Source organism: Lathamus discolor, chromosome 7 (assembly GCF_037157495.1).
Source record: "Lathamus discolor isolate bLatDis1 chromosome 7, bLatDis1.hap1, whole genome shotgun sequence".
NCBI lineage: Eukaryota > Metazoa > Chordata > Aves > Psittaciformes > Psittacidae > Lathamus > Lathamus discolor.
Genome location: NC_088890.1, coordinates 4,487,191 through 4,502,002, shown reverse-complemented (window position 1 = coordinate 4,502,002; position 14,812 = coordinate 4,487,191). Strand labels below are relative to the sequence as shown.

Genomic DNA, 14,812 nt, shown 5'->3' with positions numbered 1-14,812 from the left:
CCATGTTTGTGAGGTTTTTGGGGGTTTGATTGAGGCATGTCCTGAGAGTTAGCAAAGACCATGTTTGCCACTACTGTGGTCAAAATTGACCTAGTTTTCAGCAAATTAGATTTATATTTCCTCTAAACAGAGGAAAGAGACCCAAAGTGTTCAGAGTAGAGTGGTAACAGTTTTGTAGCTCTTCAGAGTACATCCCACTAAAAAAGTGGTCTATATTAGAAAGCTCTAATGACTTGACTGCAGCTTATAAATACATGTCTGCCACCATTTAGTTAGGCAACTTCAAGATCATTTTGCAAGAATGCCTAAGCTGGTACTACATCATGTTTATTTCACCCCCACGAGGTGAGAAATGCTTGTTTTGATGTAGTTAGGGAGGGCATGCCTCTAATTCCCCTATTGAGAGAATTAACGAAAGATAGCTGTTAAGAGGGAAAGGTGAAAATGGAAAAAAAAGAAATATGCACAATTAATTAGTTCATACCTCAAAGCAGTAAAATATCAAATTATTTAGATGAAGAAAGCTGCAGGGAAGGGGAAGGGACAAGCTGCTCCCCTGACTATGAAAGGTCTCAGAAATTACCTCAAAAGATGAATTATCTTGGGCTGCAGTTTGCATAGTATGTAAGCATTGAGTGGGAAAGCCTCAAGAAGGGGGTTTGCCAATGATTAAAAAAAGAAAATAATAGTTGTAATGAGAAAAAGCGAGAGAATGGTTCAGGAATATTTAAATATCTATAATAATGTTTTGATGTGCAAACAGTTGTTATTGCTTAGCTCTTCACCAGTGATCTGACGCAGTGAAAACAGCATAATTTTACATTTCTGTATGTCATGAAGAGTGGTGGAGATGAAATGTATAATGGGGCTGAGCTCTGGTTTAGTGAAGGAACTTAAAGCCAGAAAACAGACAAACACACTGCTGCAAATTTAGAATGAAGTTTCTGTATCTACTTTAAAAGATTAAGTTTCTTTCCTCTCAGGAGACAGTACATTAAGGTAAAAAACAAGCAAAGCTTCTGCACGCTGCATTCTAGATGAAAAAGACAAATTGAGTTTTCTGAAATGGTTTCAAGGTTGGTAAATTCCTTGCCCAGACAGTTCACATTGGAGGTTGACTGGCTTTCAGTGTTACTGCTTTGGACATAGAGTAGATTAAAAAGCTCATGGAACCTGCTGGTTGCAATAGTTATTTCCCAGTTAGATTAAGTGAAGACCTGTTGAAAGCTCCAGTCTCTTTGAAGAGCTGAAGTTATAGTATGTACCAGTTATGGATTAGCAATCAGAAGGTTGGAGCAGGAGCTGAAATGCAGTTTGAGATACATTCCCAGGTTCTGAATACAAATGTGGAACTATACTGTGTTTAATGGTTTGTGCTGTCTAGAAATGAGAAGCAGCCAAAAGATGACAGTGAGGAAATATGGATAGCAAGAATAAGAATGCTGGTATTGGAGGGGTAAAACATAGAGGTAAAAAATGGGGAAAAATGACTTAATTTTTACTCTTGACAGAATTATGAAAAGTAAATAGAACTAGGTGGATGAATGTCTGCATCAAAACTTTGCTTCAGTCCACAACAGAAACAACCTGTCAATCAGAGTATGAGTTGATGGCTTATATGAAAAGAGATAGAAATCTTTTATTTGTATGTTTTAAAGTATTTGGCATTTTTTGATGCAAAAATTGTCATATATTCTTACCTACGGAAAGCATTAGTGTAGTAACAAAATCTTTCCTCCTAAACTTGAGTACTTCCGTTTCTTTGCCATGGGGAAGTTAACAGAAAATAATGAGAATATTAACCTAATTTTGATTACAGTCAATGGGGAGTACAGCCCCAAGTGTGAGAAGTACCTTGGGATGAATGATCATGAAATGATAGAGTTCATAGTAACTAGAAAAGGAAAGAAATATAATGCTAATGTACAGATGGTGAACTTCAGTAAGGCAGATGTCAATAAACATCACAAAAAGATAGGTAAAATGATATGGAGAAAAGAAATCTGAGAGTTGTCGCTTTCTTAATGATACTATTGAAGAGTACAAAAGCAAATTGTTTCAATATGAAGGAAACTGTATATATGGAATCATCAGAAAGTCTGCATCACGTAGTCTTTGGTGAAATGGAGTCTGGAAGGAAATATAAAAAAGGAGAAACTAATGAAATTGCCTAAGCAGGGATGGGAAGAGACAGAAAATTGTAGGAAGAAAAATGCAATTACCGAAGGACATCAAGGAGAAAAAAGAATAATTCTATAATGCTTTACCAGCAAATACATATTTTTTACAAAATCATGAAATAACTGAGGAGATTAAAGGGGACATTAAGCTATCAGCAGATATTACCAAGATAACTGGAGTATTTAATAGCTGTTTTGCCTCAGTCTCCCTAAGGTCAGCTGCAGTCAGATGACAAATGCAAAAGGTTCTGGAACAAATAAACTATTAGCAGTGAGAAGCTAACCAGATGATAAGTACAAGTCAACATAGATTTGTCAAGCACAAGTCACATCAGAGCCAGCTAATTTGGTTCTGCTATATGGGAATGCGACATATGCCTCAGCATTAAACTTGCTAGGGTAAAGCAAGGAGACTCAGATGCAACTATTATAAAAGGGCTGGAAAACTGGTGGAAAACCTTATCCAGAGTACTATCCATGCTGGAAGGATGCAATGAATCAGGGTTTTTTTTTGGTTTTGCAGTATTATTTTGATGGGAGGAAAAAAACTCTATTCAGTAAAGCGATGATGTTTGGCTACTTTTAAATAGCTCCTTTTTACTAATAAATGCATAAAAACACATATAATTTCAGAAATGACGCATTCCAAAAGCATGAGATCAGTTTTTTTCTGAAAACAAGCTTGAAGAATCCGCTAAGTATGAAAATGGATAAATAAATCTCAGATTTTTTTCTTTATAAAGCTTATGTTTAAGCATGTAAAGGCTTTTTTTATTCTGCCTGCGTCTTAAACCAGAATAGATGTTTCTATCACTGTTTTACCAGTTACCCTATTTTACTCCACTGGGATTGAAGAGTTTCTTGTCATCTATAAATAACCTTAATTATGGAGAGTGAATAGAACAAAAAAAGAAATTCTAATGTGATTGAATTGGAAAAACTGGGGCCTAATCAGTAATTATGCATGGAAAATAGTGTCATGCATATTTCTGGTTGTAACTCCTCCATCTGCCTACTTACTGTCTCTTTACCATGCCCATTATAATACAGGCCTCCTTGTGACAGGAGATTGTGGAAGATGTGCTAAGCATCCATGGGAGTGTTGATGGCTTTGACAGAGGAAGTCCATGTGTACATTTTGCATACAGAATACACTTGAGTCCTTTTTGTTGCGAGACCACACTTTCTCTCCAGTGTCTGTAGGAGGCATCGTTTGCTGATGCATCCTGTTTTCAATGCATGGCACTATGAGAAGCCTTATGATCTTTCAGCTAGTCTGTTCAGTCTGAATGTATCACTACCTGCGGTGTTCTGCTTGTTTGCTCGTGTGTTTCTTTTTGCTGTCAGTTTATCATGGTATTGCATTCTATGGAGTACAAGATTAGTCCGCTCTGACACGCAGACAGTCAAGAAGTTACATGAGATTAGCTACTTGGAGAAATAAACAATTGTCTGTGCAAGTGAAGACTGGATTATAAGAGTGAAAGTTCAGCTGGAGTTGAATGTAGAGAGGGAGAGAAAGCTACTCACACATGAACACCAGCTGCTGTAAGTACATTGCCAGCAAAGGAAAACATGGCTCAAATTCGGAGCAGAGCAGTATATGATGCAGCATGAGGAAAAGGTAACTAAGAACAGTGGCTGGTTTAAGTAGTGAAGCTTAAACAGTTGTTGTAGTAGCAACAGGTTGCTGTACATTTTTCTAGATGTAAACATACAGTGGAGATTGGTGACTAAGGACATTTACAATGACCTAGTAATGAAACTCTTCATATTTTATGATGAGTTTTGTAAAATTTTCTCAAAGAAAGACATTGAAAGTACATTCTTTGGTTTGCATTGTGCATAAGCAAAAGTTTAGTAGCTCCTAATTTGCTGCTCTTGTGCCATCTGTCTTATAATCAGCTCTTCACTTACAAGATCACATACTGTTCGGAGAGCACCATAGCACACATTATATTTTCTCCTCCTGCTTATATGACTGTCTTTATTATTAACATTTATTATTCCATTCTGTGCAACTCAAAAATCTATGTAACTGTTTTTGCAATGTCTTCATGGTTCCAGCTTTACTTTGGTTTTGGAAACAGAGGAAATCGTAGCAATTTTTTAGGATATTGTATTCTTTTTCTTCAACACGTGCATAACAAGGTTACGCAGGAGTGATCACATAGAACAAATTAAGAAAGCATTTAGGGATAGGTAGATGTTATTCAGTTTAAGAACTGCTTTTTCTTTTACACTGTGCTATTCCAATTTTTTTTCTGTATGATGCTCCCAACACATCAATGCATGATACAGTTATGTTCTGAAAAATACTAAAATGTCCAGTATTTTAAAAGTCTGTATTACAGACATGCAGTCAAAAGCTAGAAGAGTTTAAAGTTAATGAAAATGTACTCTGGAAATCTTACTTAAGGAACCAGAAAGGATGAGAAGTACATCTTTTCCCTACATTAAAAAAGGGGGAGAGGAATAAAATAGAAGAAAGATGGTACTTTTTATTCCGTGGTTTTGCTTGGGAAGGTACCAGAGAATAGGTTGGGAGAGGTAGCAACTGCTCTAACCAAAAATATTCCTATCGGAAATTAGAATTGCAGTTTACCTAAAGAAAGGTGAAAGCCAGCTGAGATCTTACAGCCACTGGGGAATCCTTAATATGATCTTCATGATGCATCCTGTGGATCAGCATTACTTTAATTTGTTCAGTAGTCAGAAGTTTTTAATTAAGCATCTTTAGCCATAAATTTTATCTAGGTAAGAATGATTGTTGATCAGAGTCCAAACTTGTCTTGCTCATAATTGTGGCAGATATTTAAACTTGGAGTACTGTAGCATTTTTAGTGGCTGGTTGGTTCCTTGGCACTTTGTTAGTAGGGCATGCAGGGTGGGGGTTAGTGCGTTCATCCACAGAAGATATGCAAACAGAGGAAATGCCTTCTACTGGCAGAGAAAAGTTTTCTGGCATATGCAGTGTGGTAATAGTGAGTAAGTCTAGACTCTAAAGGTCACTCAGGAGTTAGTATTATATCCAGCTCCCTATTATATCGCATAAAAAGGCAAGTTTAGGTTTATCAATTTTACCTGCACCTTTTTTTTCCTGTTACGACTCCTTAGTCATAACAGCATCCTTAGGATGCTTTGAATCCTGGAATGATCATAGAATAGTTAGGATTGGAAAGGACTGTAAGATTATCTGTTATTATATTATATTGTTATCTGACTTCATAGACAAGAATTCATTGGAAGATTAAGATTTTGGATTCAGATGTCTGTGGTTGAACTGGAAACCTATCTGCATCACTCTCCATCAAAACTGAGTTTATTCTAGTATGAGTGACCCTCTTAAATAAGAAGGATCAGATAAAATTACAGAAGACACCAATTTTCACTGATCCATCTTAATTATTTGTAGCTGCTATCTATGTCTTGGAATTTTTTCAATGCTATAGAAAAGGCAAAACAAGATCATAGCAAAAATCATAGAATGGTTTGGTTTGTAAGAGACCTCTAAAGGTCATCTAGTTCAACCTGCCTGCAGTGAGCAGGGACATCAGCTAGATCAGATTTCTCAGAGCCCTATCTAACCTGACCTTAAATTTTCCGTGGATGAGGCATCTGCCACCTCTCTGGGCAATCTGTTCCATTTCACCACCTTCAGAAAAATTTCTTCTTTATATCTAGTCTAAATCTACCTTCTTTTTGTTTGAAACCATCGTGTGTTGCCTTATCACAAAAGGACCTACTAAAAGTTTGTCCCCGTCTTTCATATAAGCACCCTTTAGGTACTGGAAGGCCACAATAAGGTCTCCCTGAAGCCTTTCCTTCTCCAGGCTGAAAATGAGGGTGAGTGTAACTTCTACTGAAATGCAGTTGGAATGGTGCTTGTCAAATAAACATTATTTTTGTGGGAGGGTTTTTTTGTTTTGTTTTTGGAGTTGGTTTTGTGGGTTTTTTAATCATGCAGTTGACATCTCTTACACGGGGCCTGTCCCAGTAGAAGAAAAGGCAAGCATGGAAGGATTTAAAAACAGAAAAAGTTCAGTCTTGGTATGGACTACTCTCTGTCCCTCATGTGAGGGCGCATAGCGATGGACCATGTAGATTTAGTTACGTGTGTTTCAGGATGATTTTGTTGGACAGTTTTGTATTATCTAGTCAGCTTTGAGGGAACTTATGTCAGATGTGGGGGAAAGAGTTAAGTGGAGAATTAAATGCACCTGCAAATGCAGAACATATTCCTTCCTCTTTAAGCGCATATTCCTTCCGCTTAGGTGCTTCCCAACTGGACTGTAAAAACTTATAACTAATCTGTTATATATGTCTTTTTTTCTACTGTATTGCATCACCTGGTAGTTTCCTAGCAGCATCATGATAGACACTGATCTTGACTAGAGATTGCAATTGGGAAAGAGTATGTTGGCAAAACATACTCCTTCCAAAGGTTCTGCCTTAGAATTCCAGATTTCACACTGTTCCTCTTTGTTTAGGACAATAAGACACTGGGTGGAGAAGCATGTGTCTGCTCTGAAGCAAGACTTTACCTTTCAGTGCTTAATTTATAACTGCTTGTAGCTTTTCTTATGCAAATCAACCTTTATTGGTTGGGTGCCTTACAGAGAAAGTCCTTGTTCCTTTAAAAAAAGAAATTAATCTTCTGAAGTTCATAAAGCAGCTCCATTGCCTCATTCTTTTCTCTTCTGTCTTTGATTCTTACCTCAGAGTACGTGCAGGTATTAGCAAAGTCAACATGTAGCTGTTTATAAAGCACCTCGTGTTTTGTTGAGGTACCTTTTCACATTCTTTTCCTTCTCACCGAAAGATAAAATTATAATCCATTCTTTCTCAGCAGATGGCTAGGTAAAACGTGCAGCAGGCTGAGAAAACAGACCCATACTGATTTTAAAATACTAGAAATGTAGAAGCAGATCTATCCAGCTGCCAGGTTTCAGTACAGTGCTAGGAATTTGGTGATTATGAAACATCTATTTCTGTGTTAAAATTGGAAAGCAGTAGGCAAAATGAAAGAAAGCGACCTTGCTCTTTAATGCTATTGCTAATAGGTGATATGGGAAGATGTTTTTTGTGGAAATATTCTGAATTTGTAGGTGGATGTTGGGGATGTGGATGTGAGTAGTACACCCTGTCTCGTCTTCTGTCTTAAGAATTTAATGCCATTGACAAAGCAGCTCTCAGGAGAGAAACGTGATTTGGAAACAATTTTGGACTAAAAACAATGCTGTTAATTGACATAATGATTGATAGTTGGGTTTAGCTACTCCAAAGTCATCTAATGTAAAATCATCTGCCACTTTTTCAAGGCTGAATCAGAAAGTTCTGAGCATTAATGTTTTGCTGTTAATGCTGGTACCATTATGGCCACTGCCAAAGTAAGGTAGGTGATTACTTTCTGTTTGTAATTAATTTCAAGTTCTTGAGATACTTTCCAAACAAATTATTTTACCTTGTAAAAATTAACAGTCAAATATATATAAGTTTAAGATATTAAAGGTATAAAAACATTAGAGAACAAGATGATCATAATTTTAAATGCTTTGCCTCCTTGGCCTTGTAAACATGTAAACTTCCACCGCATGACCAAACTGGGTTCGGTTTGATCAGTGTTGACTGTGTTAGGAAAGGAAGAATTTTCTCAAGCTCCTACTCACTTGTGCAGTTCCTGTCCTATTTTAGTATCTCTAAACTTCCATTACTTCTTATAGTTGTTACTGAATTGATAGAGGTCACAATACTGCTGGGGGGGAGGCACTGTAAAAAGAAAACATATGACTGTTTTGATAGAGTAGAATAAAATTCACCAGTTTGAAACACTGGATTTAGAAATGATGAATTTGTAGGGGAATTGATTTTCACTTCTTCTACAGTAGAGTTTTCTCTGACACAGTATTCCTAATTCAGATGTCAGAATACAAATATGTATACCAATTTACAGCATGTAACCTTGACAAATATAACAGGAATTCTTCATCTCTTTGTGTATTTATCGATGACAGTTAGCTCCAGAGTTCTCATCATCATTTAGTCATGTTTATTTTGACTCTTAAAATGTCAGTAGGAATGTATATCAGCTGCTAATAAATGTTAGCAAGAACAGTGTAGCTAAAAGTACATCGTGTTTATGCATATCATCTTGAATAATTTTCCTGTAACACATCCTATTGTAGGCAGTTGCCATTGTCTGGGACTTTCATTTTGAACACTAAACAAACTTCTGAAGAAGCAAGAGCAAATCTTCCACAAGTTCTATCTGACCAAGCAGGGGTTTGAGTCTTCTCAAAGCTTTGGTATGCCAGGTCAGCATGCTTGATGGGAGAACACCTTTACGGAACAGGTCCCTGTGCTCCAAATCAAAGCCGTAGAAGCTGTCTGCATCTTAGAAATCGGATGCTGCTTGGGTTGAGGGAGGCCTAGCAGCTGGGAATGGCAAAGGGGTTGGAGAGGTACACGCAGGTAAAGAATAAACAGGAAGATAGGCATTAATAAGGTCAGAAGAAAAAAAGACAGGAGCACTGGGTAGTTGAATATGGTTGAACAGCCAAAAAAAAAAGATGAAGTTGGTTAATGTGGAAAGATCCACAATAAAAGCTGTGGCAAAAAAGTTTGGCCACATTCTCTCACAGAGTATGGAACTGACCTTAAGATCCCCTTTTCTGCATTACTTCTCTCTTTAAGTAATAGCTCTGGGAGTGCTGTGACAATGTGTGCGTAGTTATCCCCTGTTAATTGCTTTAAAATATTAACATGTTCCACTATTGTTAGTTGTTATGTTAGGAAGCAGAAAATTATATTCTACTTTTATTGTGCAATTACATGCTAAACTTTCCATTTGTTATGTTTTTAATAGCAGTCTCCTCATATTTATTTTAAAATAGAAACATTATCTCATTCACTGTCAGTATAATGATTTGTCTACTGGGAAAAAACAATTTTGTATCATTCAGAATTATTTCTTTAATATTCAGAGAATTTTCCTAGGGATTAGGCTTACTAACTAATGAGGCTTTTCTTCTGCTTAGTCATGAAAAAAATCCATCTTGCTAATTTTTACCTCTTTTCTAACTATCTGCTCTGTTGGGATAGCTAATCCTCCGTTAGTTCCTCTTATACTTCAGTTATTGTGTTCATTTATTGTGTTTTTTCAAGGCAGGTATTTTTCTGACTTGTGCAATAGATAATCCACAGCAATTTTAATAAGGAGGATATCAGTTCTTGATCCTGCTCAAGATGGACTTCCCTAAAACTATCATCAGCCATAGCCCTTGTTCTGATCACTCTTGTTAACATGGAAAATAGGTGGGTTTAATGCACACATATGACAGAGGACAAAGAGCCTTTTAATATATAACTTTCAGAAAACACAAGCTTGATCATCACTGGAGACAGATACAAGCTACACAGTATTTTGTAAGGGGTATCTGTATGTGTGTAGTTTTTTAAAAGAGGGCTAAGGAGTATTAACACCTTTTCATTTCCTCTACCACTTGCTTCAGCTGATTTTCATTCCCTAGATTTCTCTCCCAAATCTGCATTTGCTTGGTTTTCCTGTTATCCCTTTTCTTGTTAATATATATTTTAAAGAAACTATGACTCTGGATTTGTATATGAAAGTTGCTGTAGAGAGGTATGTGGTCTTACTAGACAAAAATCAATCTTATCTCTCTCCACCCCCACCCCCTTTCCTGCCCTAAATTTTTTTCAGGTTGGGGATTAGATATGACATATCAATAGTCAGGGATACAGATTTTTCTACGGTGGTATTTTGATTTTTTTAGTTGTTAAAGAGAAGGAAATCAATTAGTTGTAGGTATTCAAAGTTGTTCTTCCCTTTTTCTGCTCCAACAAATTGAAAATGTATCATGAACACACAGCTAGAAGAGATTTTAATGTCTTAACTTGCAGGGTGCAAATACATGTTTATATCAACTGCAGAGCTCAGAGAAAGCAATTACAAGTAATTTCCTGTCTGTAGGAAGGCCTACTCTAATGAATACTACTCTTTATACCTGAGCTCTTCCTGTTGCAGAATTTGCTGTCAAAACCCAGTTCCTTGCCTCTGACTGAAACTGTCAAATGCAAAGCCAAGTAGTCAGGGATATGCAGTTTGTAGAGCAGGAATTAATGAGATAGGTGCTGTATTAGACCTCAGAACCATTAGCTTTTCCCAGGTTAGAGATGCTGATAAAATAGTTACACTGAAATATGTGTAATCTAAAATTAGAAGGCTTCCCTGCAGTTATGGTCTAAGCATTTCACACCTACCACCTGGCAGGGTCAATCTGGCTTTCTTTTCATTAGTTAGAATCACGATCACTGGCAGGGACTCAGGAATCACACTGCATGACTAAAGTCTCTTTTTTTGGAAATAGAAACTTTTTTTCTAGCTCATGGGGAGGATTCCTTTCAGGAAACAAATCTGTACCTTTCATGATGAAAATAACACAAAAATACTAATGAATGTGTGAAATGTTTGAGTGTGGCAGACTCACAAAAACCCAAGGAGAATGTAACTGGGGCTTAGCTACAGTTCTGCCGCAAGCTTTAGTAGTGTTTTTAACATTGTGGCGGTTTTTCCTTGAAATATGGTAGAAATGGCAGGTAGTTATTTTCACTATTTTCTGTTTCCATGGAAACCCAGTGTTTGCAGTAACAGTCTTACTGTAAGCTCTGTAATCCTCCCCCAGGGCTTCTATCCAATGTGGTAATTTAATAATTCATGAGCATTAGGCCTGAATTTGCTAGGAAGCAAACTGCGTTGCTTGGAGCCGTTTTCTTAGAGCCAGATTAATTTCCCTTACAGATTTGGTGTTCTTTTCTCTAAGATGTCTCTATAAAATGCACTCCATAAACTAAAGCAGTGAACTTCCCTTCACTTGTTTGTGAAACTGGGGTTATTGCAGATCTGCGGGGTAAGGCAGCTCATGAAAGAACTCTCCTCCCTTCCCCGAAAAAGGGGAAAAAACCCAAACGCACACCATGAGCACTTGCCTGAAAAGGAAGAGCTGAAATAGTCCCTGAGTCATTGTTCAGATGATATGCAAACTCAAGAGTTCAGCAGAGGTAATCTCAGGGGTTCAGGACTGACAGATAATGATGATGGATTGCTCAAATCTTGCTTTGCCGTGGGATCTAGTACACGCTGTTGGTTTTACATTGTAAGTGGGAACTGAGTTCTTTGCAAACACAGTGTCATTCTGTGCATAGGCTTTCATGCTCTCACACTTCAGCTGAGAACCGAAGACTCGTTCTGTGGAGCACTGAGAGGTTTTATTGTTAGGTCAGTCTTACAGCAGCTGTAAGGACTTGGATTTATTTCCAAGAGGATGAGTAGAAATTAGCAACTCTGAAAGGTAAATGTTATTAACAAAAATAAACTGGAAAAGCTTTTTACAGACAATACTCCTAAATGGACTGCAAATAAATTGCTTAGTTATCTTAAGAGTTCTGCTTTTTTTAAGTATGATGGCAACATGTAGATGCATTCTGAAGTATTTTCACGAAAAAGGAAACTTTGGTTAAAGTATTTATGATCTTTCCACAAAATAGTATTTATAAGGGTCTTCAGTTTTCAGGAGCCAGAATTATTTACCCTTTGGTTATAACATTAGTTTTCTATTTCTTCGCATACTTATGTAGGTGTCATGAACAGTTGTATTTAATTGCAAACCCTTCCTCTTACTGCTTAAATCATCTTTCAAGATAAAGATCAACCCAATATTTACAACAGTGGGAAGTGGCTGAAATGTCAGTATACATGTGTGATTTCTTCATGAGTATGAGAGCATCCAGTTGAAATAGAAGCTCAGAAGGACTGATATGGTACTTGTTTCTTATTTAGATAGCTTCTACAGGGTGTTTTGAGAAGCATCGGGATACAGTGCTGTCCTTCAGTGACCATTTTGATCACTGTAATGTTTTCGCAGTTGACAGACATGAGACACATTTTGACAAATTTGGCAGATGGAATGAAAATAAAAATCTGTGTTTTGCCTAGTCTGAGGTTGTACGAGCAAATACGAGAAGCATCCCATAGTTATCATTATCTATATTGCAGGAGCAGCCCAAATGGAAAGCCAGGGCAACACAGCCAGGCTTTTCTCTTTGCCACTACACAAACAACTGCGGAACAGTAATTGCTTTCCTGAAAAATAAGCGAATGCTGCTGCACTGGGGCTTTAAAATATCTGTTGTGCTGGTTCAGTGTACTTCCTTTGTGATAAAAAGAACAGTTTCACAAGTTAATTTATGCAAATATTAGCTTTTCCAAACTGTATGGTTTAGAGACTGGAGTTCAGCTCTCTTTCCCCCACCAGACCCCAGGAATCTCTTGCATGGTGCTTCTCTACTAACTTATGGCTGTTTTCAAAAAAGTGCCTTTTTTCGTAGCTTTAAGAAAACATGTTGGTCATATACAGTAATTCCTAATATAATCCATTCACCTGGTCAGCATAATGTCCTTGTAGAGCTTGTACTCACAGTGATAGAGGGAATGCAGTATTTCACAGCATTGATGAAGTGCACCGCCCGAAATCTGGTGTGCGCAGCAAGACTGCAGTGTCTTTAAGGCAAATGCTGGCAAGGTTTCTCTTCTCATAGTGAATGAGTAGCTCATGCTGAGGTCTGTCCTGGGTGACTTGGGCTTGTGGTGCATAGGCTTTATTCTTGAGGTTTATCTGGGACAAAAAATTGTACCTTTACAGTACCATCTTAAAATGTTTGATATTCATATGCCAACTTAAATTTTATTCTAGAATTATTGGCATTCCGTAAAAGAAGAGACTAGAAGATACACTTTAAGAAATTAAATAATGTCATGCTTATCGCCATTTCTTAAATGGTATGGCTGAGTATGATGGAAGGAGGTGAACTGTGCTGACGAGCACAGTATATTTGTATGTGGCTTATTCCTGCTAGCTTCTGTGACAGCCTCTTCAGATTTTTGCTCCTGAATTCGTATTTTGTATGCAGGGGAGGGATTTACATGCTACTAGAAGAGTGAGAAAGAAACCCAGGGAGACACTGCAAGAAGATCAAGGGCTAAAATATTATAGTTACTATATGATCTCTGCTACCATATGACCTTTTGCATGCAGCACTGGTACATATGTCATAGCACCAATATGGATTTAAAAAGAACCTTTGTTCTTTTAGTCAAATGCTAGATTCTGAAAACCCAGTTAAATACAGCTTTTGAGAATGGACTGAGGTGTTTGTAAAAATGTTGGGATTTTTCAGTGTGCCCTCAGTTGCTCTTTGGAAATAGGAAACCCTGAGGAAAATAAGAAAAAGAAGGGAACAGATTTGTAACTTTAACTGGCATATTGGAATAGAGAGGGTGAAGGAGGCATCTGTTTCTGGGAGAAATGGCTACCGAACCACTATTTAAGACAATGGAAAGGCACAAGATGTGAAGTTTCTGCTTAAGGGCATTGACACTCTAATGTGTCGCTGTCTCAGCTTCAGAAAACCAATCTCCTATGCATTGTTAAAGAATGTGTTTTTTAAATCCATGTTCTTTATTATCACCTTTCAATTCAAACAGAAAACTGATCTGCAGTCTCTCTACAGTCTACCATTACTTTGGCACTGTACATCTATGGATGTACAGTGCATTCAGAAATTCATATGCAGGCAGGATTTTTGCCTTGCAACCCCACACTGATTAATACAGGGGAGCTCATTACTTCATTCCAAGCTCTTTGCCCAGCCTTTTGTTGTTATCTTCTCATGTTATGCAAAAAGCCCCACAATCTCAACAAGAAAAACTCCCTACAGGCATAATGCCACTCCTGCTCACCCAACAGTAAAAGTTGTCCCTGTTTGCCCCTTCCTTCATGCTGAAAATGTAATGTCCCAGGCCGCTGATTGCTTCCTTCCTTTTTGCAGAAACAGATGCCAGTTCAGTATGGTCCTGCTTTTCAGACAGTTAAAGGAAGCCAAGAAGTGAAACACTACACTCCTTTCATTTTTCATCCTTTCAAGGAAAAGAACAAGAAGCTATTTTACTTGGCTTATCAGAGCAATGTTTCTTATCTTTGAGTAGCTTTAGCAATTATTAATCATGCGAGTGATTGTAAAACCTGACTTATTGCTGCACAAGAGGTGGTTTCACTCTGATGTGAGCTAGCACAGGAGGAGATCTTGCAGTTAAAGTAATTGGTGATTACTTATAGCCTGTAGGAACAAGAGGAATAAATAAGCTTTTGTTTAAGACGCTGCTACTTAATGGTATAGCGCATTTTAGGTCTGAACTCAACAAGGTAAAATGTTAATTCTTTTCTCCATTTTGGTTCTTATCTCCATTTTTATGCAAGAGAGAACTGGTTTTGGTGTATTTTCAGAGTAGCTGAAAAAGATAATTTTTTTTTACAGTAGTTTGATCAAGCAGTCAGATTGCATCAAACACTCAGTACCTCCCCATTCTCCATTTCCACCACTCATTTGGCAGTTATAGTGGGTTTTTAAATGCTCTTTATGATGTATTTCAGGGTTTTATAACAGAGTAGCATGTGCCTGTTTTCTTTAACTAATTAGAGAATATTCAGTTATAATAAGAATAATGTTTAATGCATACAAACATGGGCAATTATTTCCATTCACAGTTTACTCAGATT

At 37.3% G+C, this 14,812-nt stretch overlaps 1 protein-coding gene across 1 annotated transcript in view; it reads left to right on the top strand.

Moving 5' to 3' along the window:
• DOCK3 (dedicator of cytokinesis 3) overlaps positions 1-14,812 on the top strand; it is a 208,073-nt gene that overhangs the window by 83,426 nt on the left and 109,835 nt on the right. The window lies entirely within an intron of this gene.